This window comes from Anguilla rostrata, unplaced genomic scaffold (genome assembly GCF_018555375.3).
Source record: "Anguilla rostrata isolate EN2019 unplaced genomic scaffold, ASM1855537v3 scaf0892, whole genome shotgun sequence".
In the NCBI taxonomy this organism is placed as follows: domain Eukaryota; kingdom Metazoa; phylum Chordata; class Actinopteri; order Anguilliformes; family Anguillidae; genus Anguilla; species Anguilla rostrata.
The window spans coordinates 1-8,420 of record NW_026986276.1 but is presented as its reverse complement, the minus strand read 5'-3'; the positions used below and the strand labels follow the sequence as shown (position 1 = coordinate 8,420).

Sequence of the window (8,420 nt, the reverse complement as noted above, 5' to 3'; positions counted from 1 at the left end):
ACCGAAGTGCAATGGCCGAGCCTCGCCCTGGGTGAACCACCTTCGTGATCATGGTATCTCCCCCGCCAGGTAAGTATGAGTTGTGCACCTCTCGGAATCTGTCCCTGCGCCACGCCGTGACTTTCACATACGTGGTTAGCACACCGTTCCAGTTGCGCAGCTCTCCAAGGCGCACAATGACGGCGAGCGAACTGTCCGATCTCACTACCTGTGACAGAATGCTGGCGCTCCTTAATATTTATACTATTACATAAAAATGCAACTTAAAAAAAAAAAAAAAAAAATTTATATATATATATATATATATTTCCCTCTGTGCCTCGCAGTAGCCTACACATTCTCAGAAGCATCCATACAGGACAGAGCGAGTGGTAAACGGAATTCCCCTACGCAGCATTCCCTGGTGAGACGCCATTAACATTAGTTCTTCCTTCTTTTTCATCGAGTATGCACACACGTAATTCGCAAATGAACGCATGGGGAACGCAAAAATGCACAGTTAAGCGAACTCCTGGGCCCCGTATCAGGACGCAGGGTTAGCCGGATAAGTGTACCGAGGAAACCCCGCAGGCTTCGCAATGTACATTGGGCTTCGCTACAGATTGAACGGCTATGTTAATGGCTCGGGGTAGCTGATTCTTTATGAGAATTGAACTTTGTGGACGTACGTTCTGTATTCTTGCAACGACCTTCGGATACACTTCATTGCCGTCGCTTGGGTTAAAACGGCTTGCTGAAAAATATTGGAAAAAATGTATGCAAACGTTAAGTTTTGCAAGCTTGTGCGATATCACGTTATGGCTTTCAAATGGCAGTAGCCCCCCTCTGAAAAAAGTAAGAAAATGCTAACGGGAGTGGAAAGAGATGGGGCGAAACAGTCGTCGTGTTGTTTTAGACAGAAGTCTAAGCATTACATAATGTAATAATGTAAGTAATGGAAGTCAACAGTACGTTTCGCACCGGGCCGCAGCCTGAAAAACCTGACGAAGTGCGTCACCCTGGTTTAAATGAGTTACACTCACTCAATTTAAAATGCGGGCACTCCATTAAATTAAAAGGACTTGCCATAGCCGTTGCAATGAGACTTGACCTGCAGCCTGGATATCTAAGACACGTTGATGTTTATTTTACTTTGCACAGTTCCGGTATTCCAGCTTAAATCGTGTGGAGATCGCCAGTGTGACACGCAAATAAATAAATAAATAAAACATGTATACATAAGTAAAAGTATGCCCGGTATTCCAGCGGTCTCCATCCAGTATACCAGCGACCTGCTTAGCTTCGAGATCGACGAGACGGGGTTTCAGGGTGTGTGCGTAAGCGAGAAAGCCGCAGCAAGGTTAAATAGTGCCGTCATGGAAGCCTCCTAACATTCAATGCCTCGCTCACTTCGTAATGCATTCATATGACAACTCATTTGATGGGCGAATTACATGTTACTAGTCAGAAGCAATCAGAAACTGCAATTGAAATGACGAGTAAGAAGGATGAACAAGACATCGAACATGCTTCACTTGTCACAATACTTAAGATATCATAAGACATCACAAGTATGGCCTGATCGCGCATACGAATGATCAGTATTTTAGTCGTAATTCGTTGCTATGAAAATGGTATTTCATATATCGAATTTGAATTTCTAGTTAATCCGCTGTGCGACGTGACTGCGATGCCAGGTCGCAAGACATGGCTTTGCTTAAGATGAATGGCTAGTAATGGTCGGGGTAGTGATCTTTAGAGAATTGAACTTTGGAGACGTTCTGTAGTTCTTGCAACGACCTGGCATACATATTGCCGCGCTTTGGTTAAAACGCTTGCCTGATAAAATATTGGAAAAATGAGCAACGTAATGTTTGCAATGGCGATAGTTGGCTTTACAAATGGCAGTAGCGCCCTCTGAAAAAGTAAGAAATGCTACGGAGTGGAAAGAGATGGGGCGAAACAGTCGTGTGTGTTTTAGAAGGGATCTAAGCATTAAAAAGAATGTAATGGAAGTCAACAGCCGTTTCCGCCCGCGCAGCATTGAACTGACGAGTGCGTCACTGTAAGAGTACATCACTGAATTTAAAAATGCGGGCAACCTAAATTAAGGACTGCCAGCGTTGCAATGCGATGACCTGCAGCTGGATACTAAGACACGTTGAGTTTATTTACTTTGCACAGTCCGGTATCCAGCTTAAATCGTGTGAATCGACGCAGATGAAATCCAAGAATAACTGCAATTGAAAACGAAGTAAGAAGGATGAATCAAGACATCTGAAAACATGCTTTCACTTCCACAATAACACTTTAAAGTACTCAATGACATCACAAGATGGCCTTCGAATCGTGCACATAGCCAGAAGGCAGCATTATGACGTCTGTAAATTAGTTTTGGCTAGTGAAAATGGTTATTTCATATGCTCATTATTATTCATTAAATCGCTGTGCACGTGACTGCGATGCAGGCTTCGCAATGTACATTGGGCTTTGACTTACAGATTGAATGGCTATGTTAATGCTCGGGGTAGCTGATTCTTTATGAGAATTGAACTTTGTCGGACGTACGTTTGTAGTTCCTTGCAAACGACCTTCGGCTCAATACTTCATTGCACGTCGCTTTGGTTAAAACGGTTGCTGATAAAATATTGGTAAAAATGTATGCAAACGTAATGTTTTGCAAATGCTTGTGCGATCACGTATGGCTTTACAAATGGCAGTAGCCGCCCTCTGAAAAATGTTAGAGAAATGCTACGGAGTGGAAAGAGTGGGCGAAACAGTCGTGTGTTGTTTTAGACAGGGAAGTCTAAGCATTACATAATGTAATAATGTAATGTAATGGAAGTCAACAGCTCGTTTCTCGCACGGCCGCAGCATTGAAAACCCTGACGAAGTCGCGTCACCCTGGTTAAATGAGTTACACTCACTTGCAATTTAAAAATGCGGGCAACCATTAAATTTTAAAAGGACTTGCCATATGCCGTTGCAATGCGACTGACCTGCAGCCTGGATATCTAAGACACGTTGATGTTTTATTTACTTTGCACAGTTCCGGATTCCAGCTTAAATCGTGTGAGAGATCGCCCCCAAGTGTGACAACGCAAAATAAATAAATAAATAAATAAACATGTAAGTACATAAGTAAAAGCTTACTGCACTGGTATTCCCAGGCGGTCTCCCATCCAAGTATAACCAGGCCCGACCCTGCTTAGCTTCCGAGATCAGACGAGATCGGGCGTTTCAGGGTGGTGTGGCCGTAAGCGAAGAAAGCCGCAGCCAAAGACGTTTAAATAGTTGCGGTCATGGCATAACATTCAATAGCCTCGCTCCACTATCCGTAATTGCATTTCAGTTATCGACAAACTCATTTGAATTGGGCGAAATTACAATGTTACTAGTCAGAATGACAATTCAAGATAACTGCAATTTGAAACTGACGAGTAAGAAGGATGAATCAAGACATCTGAAAACATGCTTTCACTTGTCACAATAACTTTAAAGATATCCATAATGACATCACAAGTATGGCCATTCGAATCGTCGCACATACGAATGATCAGCTATTTATGACGTCTGTAATTCCGTTTTGGCTAGTGAAAATGGTATTTTCATATATCTGAATTTGAATTATTCCTAGTTAAATCCGCTGTGCCTGACGTGACTGCGATGCCAGGCTTCGCAATGTACATTGGGCTTCTGCTTACAGATTGAACTGGCTATGTTAAGCTGGGCTGATTCTTTATGAGAATTGAACTTTGTCGGACGTACGTTCTGTAGTTCTTGCAACGACCTTCGGCATACACTCATTGCACGTCGCTTTGGTTAAAACGGCTTGCCTGATAAAATATTGGAAAAATGTATGCAAACGTAATGTTTTGCAAAGCTTGTGCGATCACGTATGGCTTTACAAATGGCAGTAGCCGCCCCCTCTGAAAAAAGTAAGAAAATGCTACGGAGTGGAAAGAGATGGGGCGAAACAGTCGTCGTGTTGTTTTAGACAGGGAAGTCTAAGCATTACATAATGTAATAATGTAATGTAATGGAAGTCAACAGCTCGTTTCTCGCACCGGCCGCAGCATTGAAAACCCTGACGAAGTCGCGTCACCCTGGTTAAATGAGTTACACTCACTTGCAATTTAAAAATGCGGGCAACCATTAAATTTTAAAAGGACTTGCCATATGCCGTTGCAATGCGACTGACCTGCAGCCTGGATATCTAAGACACGTTGATGTTTTATTTTACTTTGCACAGTTCCGGTATTCCAGCTTAAATCGTGTGAGAGATCGCCCCCAAGTGTGACAACGCAAAATAAATAAATAAATAAATAAACATGTAAGTACATAAGTAAAAGCTTACTGCACCTGGTATTCCCAGGCGGTCTCCCATCCAAGTACTAACCAGGCCCGACCCTGCTTAGCTTCCGAGATCAGACGAGATCGGGCGTTTTCAGGGTGGTGTGGCCGTAAGCGAAGAAAGCCGCAGCCAAAGACGTTTAAATAGTTGCCGTCATGGCAAGCCTAACATTCAATAGCCTCGCTCCACTATCCGTAATTGCATTTCAGTTATCGACCAAAACTCATTTGAATTGGGCGAAATTACAATGTTACTAGTCAGAATGACAATTCAAGATAACTGCAATTTGAAAACTGACGAGTAAGAAGGATGAATCAAGACATCTGAAAACATGCTTTCACTTGTCACAATAACTTTAAAGATATCCATAATGACATCACAAGTATGGCCATTCGAATCGTCGCACATACCGAATGATCAGCTATTTATGACGTCTGTAATTCCGTTTTGGCTAGTGAAAATGGTATTTTCATATATCTGAATTGAATTATTCCTAGTTAAATCCGCTGTGCCTGACGTGACTGCGATGCCAGGCTTCGCAATGTACATTGGGCTTCTGCTTACAGATTGAACTGGCTATGTTAATGGCTCGGGGTAGCTGATTCTTTATGAGAATTGAACTTTGTCGGACGTACGTTCTGTAGTTCTTGCAACGACCTTCGGCATACACTTATTGCACGTCGCTTTGGTTTAAAACGGCTTGCCTGATAAAATATTGGAAAAATGTATGCAAACGTAATGTTTTGCAAAGCTTGTGCGATCACGTATGGCTTTACAAATGGCAGTAGCCGCCCCCTCTGAAAAAAGTAAGAAAATGCTACGGAGTGGAAAGAGATGGGGCGAAACAGTCGTCGTGTTGTTTTAGACAGGGAAGTCTAAGCATTACATAATGTAATAATGTAATGTAATGGAAGTCAACAGCTCGTTTCTCGCACCGGCCGCAGCATTGAAAACCCTGACGAAGTCGCGTCACCCTGGTTAAATGAGTTACACTCACTTGCAATTTAAAAATGCGGGCAACCCATTAAATTTTAAAAGGACTTGCCATATGCCGTTGCAATGCGACTGACCTGCAGCCTGGATATCTAAGACACGTTGATGTTTTATTTTACTTTGCACAGTTCCGGTATTCCAGCTTAAATCGTGTGAGAGATCGCCCCCAAGTGTGACAACGCAAAATAAATAAATAAATAAATAAACATGTAAGTACATAAGTAAAAGCTTACTGCACCTGGTATTCCCAGGCGGTCTCCCATCCAAGTACTAACCAGGCCCGACCCTGCTTAGCTTCCGAGATCAGACGAGATCGGGCGTTTCAGGGTGGTGTGGCCGTAAGCGAAGAAAGCCGCAGCCAAAGACGTTTAAATAGTTGCCGTCATGGCAAGCCCTCCTAACATTCAATAGCCTCGCTCCACTATCCGTAATTGCATTTCAGTTATCGACAAACTCATTTGAATTGGGCGAAATTACAATGTTACTAGTCAGAATGACAATTCAAGATAACTGCAATTTGAAACTGACGAGTAAGAAGGATGAATCAAGACATCTGAAAACATGCTTTCACTTGTCACAATAACTTTAAAGATATCCATAATGACATCACAAGTATGGCCATTCGAATCGTCGCACATACCGAATGATCAGCTATTTATGACGTCTGTAATTCCGTTTTGGCTAGTGAAAATGGTATTTTCATATATCTGAATTTGAATTATTCCTAGTTAAATCCGCTGTGCCTGACGTGACTGCGATGCCAGGCTTCGCAATGTACATTGGGCTTCTGCTTACAGATTGAACTGGCTATGTTAATGGCTCGGGGTAGCTGATTCTTTGAGAATTGAACTTTGTCGGACGTACGTTCTGTAGTTCTTGCAACGACCTTCGGCATACACTTATTGCACGTCGCTTTGGTTAAAACGGCTTGCCTGATAAAATATTGGAAAAATGTATGCAAACGTAATGTTTTGCAAAGCTTGTGCGATCACGTATGGCTTTACAAATGGCAGTAGCCGCCCCCTCTGAAAAAAGTAAGAAAATGCTACGGAGTGGAAAGAGATGGGGCGAAACAGTCGTCGTGTTGTTTTAGACAGGGAAGTCTAAGCATTACATAATGTAATAATGTAATGTAATGGAAGTCAACAGCTCGTTTCTCGCACCGGCCGCAGCATTGAAAACCCTGACGAAGTCGCGTCACCCTGGTTAAATGAGTTACACTCACTTGCAATTTAAAAATGCGGGCAACCCATTAAATTTTAAAAGGACTTGCCATATGCCGTTGCAATGCGACTGACCTGCAGCCTGGATATCTAAGACACGTTGATGTTTTATTTTACTTTGCACAGTTCCGGTATTCCAGCTTAAATCGTGTGAGAGATCGCCCCCAAGTGTGACAACGCAAAATAAATAAAAAATAAATAAACATGTAAGTACATAAGTAAAAGCTTACTGCACCTGGTATTCCCAGGCGGTCTCCCATCCAAGTACTAACCAGGCCCGACCCTGCTTAGCTTCCGAGATCAGACGAGATCGGGCGTTTTCAGGGTGGTGTGGCCGTAAGCGAAGAAAGCCGCAGCCAAAGACGTTTAAATAGTTGCCGTCATGGCAAGCCCTCCTAACATTCAATAGCCTCGCTCCACTATCCGTAATTGCATTTCAGTTATCGACAAACTCATTTGAATTGGGCGAAATTACAATGTTACTAGTCAGAATGACAATTCAAGATAACTGCAATTTGAAACTGACGAGTAAGAAGGATGAATCAAGACATCTGAAAACACATGCTTTCACTTGTCACAATAACTTTAAAGATATCCATAATGACATCACAAGTATGGCCATTCGAATCGTCGCACATACCGAATGATCAGCTATTTATGACGTCTGTAATTCCGTTTTGGCTAGTGAAAATGGTATTTTCATATATCTGAATTTGAATTATTCCTAGTTAAATCCGCTGTGCCTGACGTGACTGCGATGCCAGGCTTCGCAATGTACATTGGGCTTCTGCTTACAGATTGAACTGGCTATGTTAATGGCTCGGGGTAGCTGATTCTTTATGAGAATTGAACTTTGTCGGACGTACGTTCTGTAGTTCTTGCAACGACCTTCGGCATACACTTATTGCACGTCGCTTTGGTTTAAAACGGCTTGCCTGATAAAATATTGGAAAAATGTATGCAAACGTAATGTTTTGCAAAGCTTGTGCGATCACGTATGGCTTTACAAATGGCAGTAGCCGCCCCCTCTGAAAAAAGTAAGAAAATGCTACGGAGTGGAAAGAGATGGGGCGAAACAGTCGTGTGTTGTTTAGACAGGGAAGTCTAAGCATTACATAATGTAATAATGTAATGTAATGGAAGTCAACAGCTCGTTTCTCGCACCGGCCGCAGCATTGAAAACCCTGACGAAGTCGCGTCACCCTGGTTAAATGAGTTACACTCACTTGCAATTTAAAAATGCGGGCAACCATTAAATTTTAAAAGGACTTGCCATATGCCGTTGCAATGCGACTGACCTGCAGCCTGGATATCTAAGACACGTTGATGTTTTATTTTACTTTGCACAGTTCCGGTATTCCAGCTTAAATCGTGTGAGAGATCGCCCCAAGTGTGACAACGCAAAATAAATAAAATAAATAAACATGTAAGTACATAAGTAAAAGCTTACTGCACCTGGTATTCCCAGGCGGTCTCCCATCCAAGTACTAACCAGGCCCGACCCTGCTTAGCTTCCGAGATCAGACGAGATCGGGCGTTTTCAGGGTGGTGTGGCCGTAAGCGAAGAAAGCCGCAGCCAAAGACGTTTAAATAGTTGCCGTCATGGCATAACATTCAATAGCCTCGCTCCACTATCCGTAATTGCATTTCAGTTATCGACAAACTCATTTGAATTGGGCGAAATTACAATGTTACTAGTCAGAATGACAATTCAAGATAACTGCAATTTGAAACTGACGAGTAAGAAGGATGAATCAAGACATCTGAAAACATGCTTTCACTTGTCACAATAACTTTAAAGATATCCATAATGACATCACAAGTATGGCCATTCGAATCGTCGCACATACCGAATGATCAGCTATTTATAC

The 8,420-nt window shown here is 42.5% G+C and overlaps 4 non-coding genes and 2 pseudogenes across 4 annotated transcripts; all 6 read right to left on the bottom strand.

Moving 5' to 3' along the window:
• LOC135246768 (U1 spliceosomal RNA) lies at nucleotides 1-77 on the bottom strand (annotated as a pseudogene; the record flags this gene model as incomplete).
• Nucleotides 78-3,125: 3,048 nt separating this feature from the next.
• On the bottom strand, nucleotides 3,126-3,241 carry LOC135246772 (5S ribosomal RNA; annotated as a pseudogene).
• A 1,088-nt stretch (nucleotides 3,242-4,329) lies between these two features.
• On the bottom strand, nucleotides 4,330-4,448 carry LOC135246770 (5S ribosomal RNA). The gene has a single exon (XR_010327916.1). It is a non-coding gene; the product is annotated as a 5S ribosomal RNA (ribosomal RNA).
• A 1,104-nt stretch (nucleotides 4,449-5,552) lies between these two features.
• On the bottom strand, nucleotides 5,553-5,670 carry LOC135246771 (5S ribosomal RNA). Its single transcript, XR_010327917.1, has one exon. It is a non-coding gene; the product is annotated as a 5S ribosomal RNA (ribosomal RNA).
• Nucleotides 5,671-6,772: 1,102 nt separating this feature from the next.
• Nucleotides 6,773-6,891, bottom strand: LOC135246769 (5S ribosomal RNA). The gene has a single exon (XR_010327915.1). It is a non-coding gene; the product is annotated as a 5S ribosomal RNA (ribosomal RNA).
• A 1,101-nt stretch (nucleotides 6,892-7,992) lies between these two features.
• On the bottom strand, nucleotides 7,993-8,111 carry LOC135246767 (5S ribosomal RNA). Its single transcript, XR_010327914.1, has one exon. It is a non-coding gene; the product is annotated as a 5S ribosomal RNA (ribosomal RNA).
• Nucleotides 8,112-8,420: the final 309 nt, after the last annotated feature.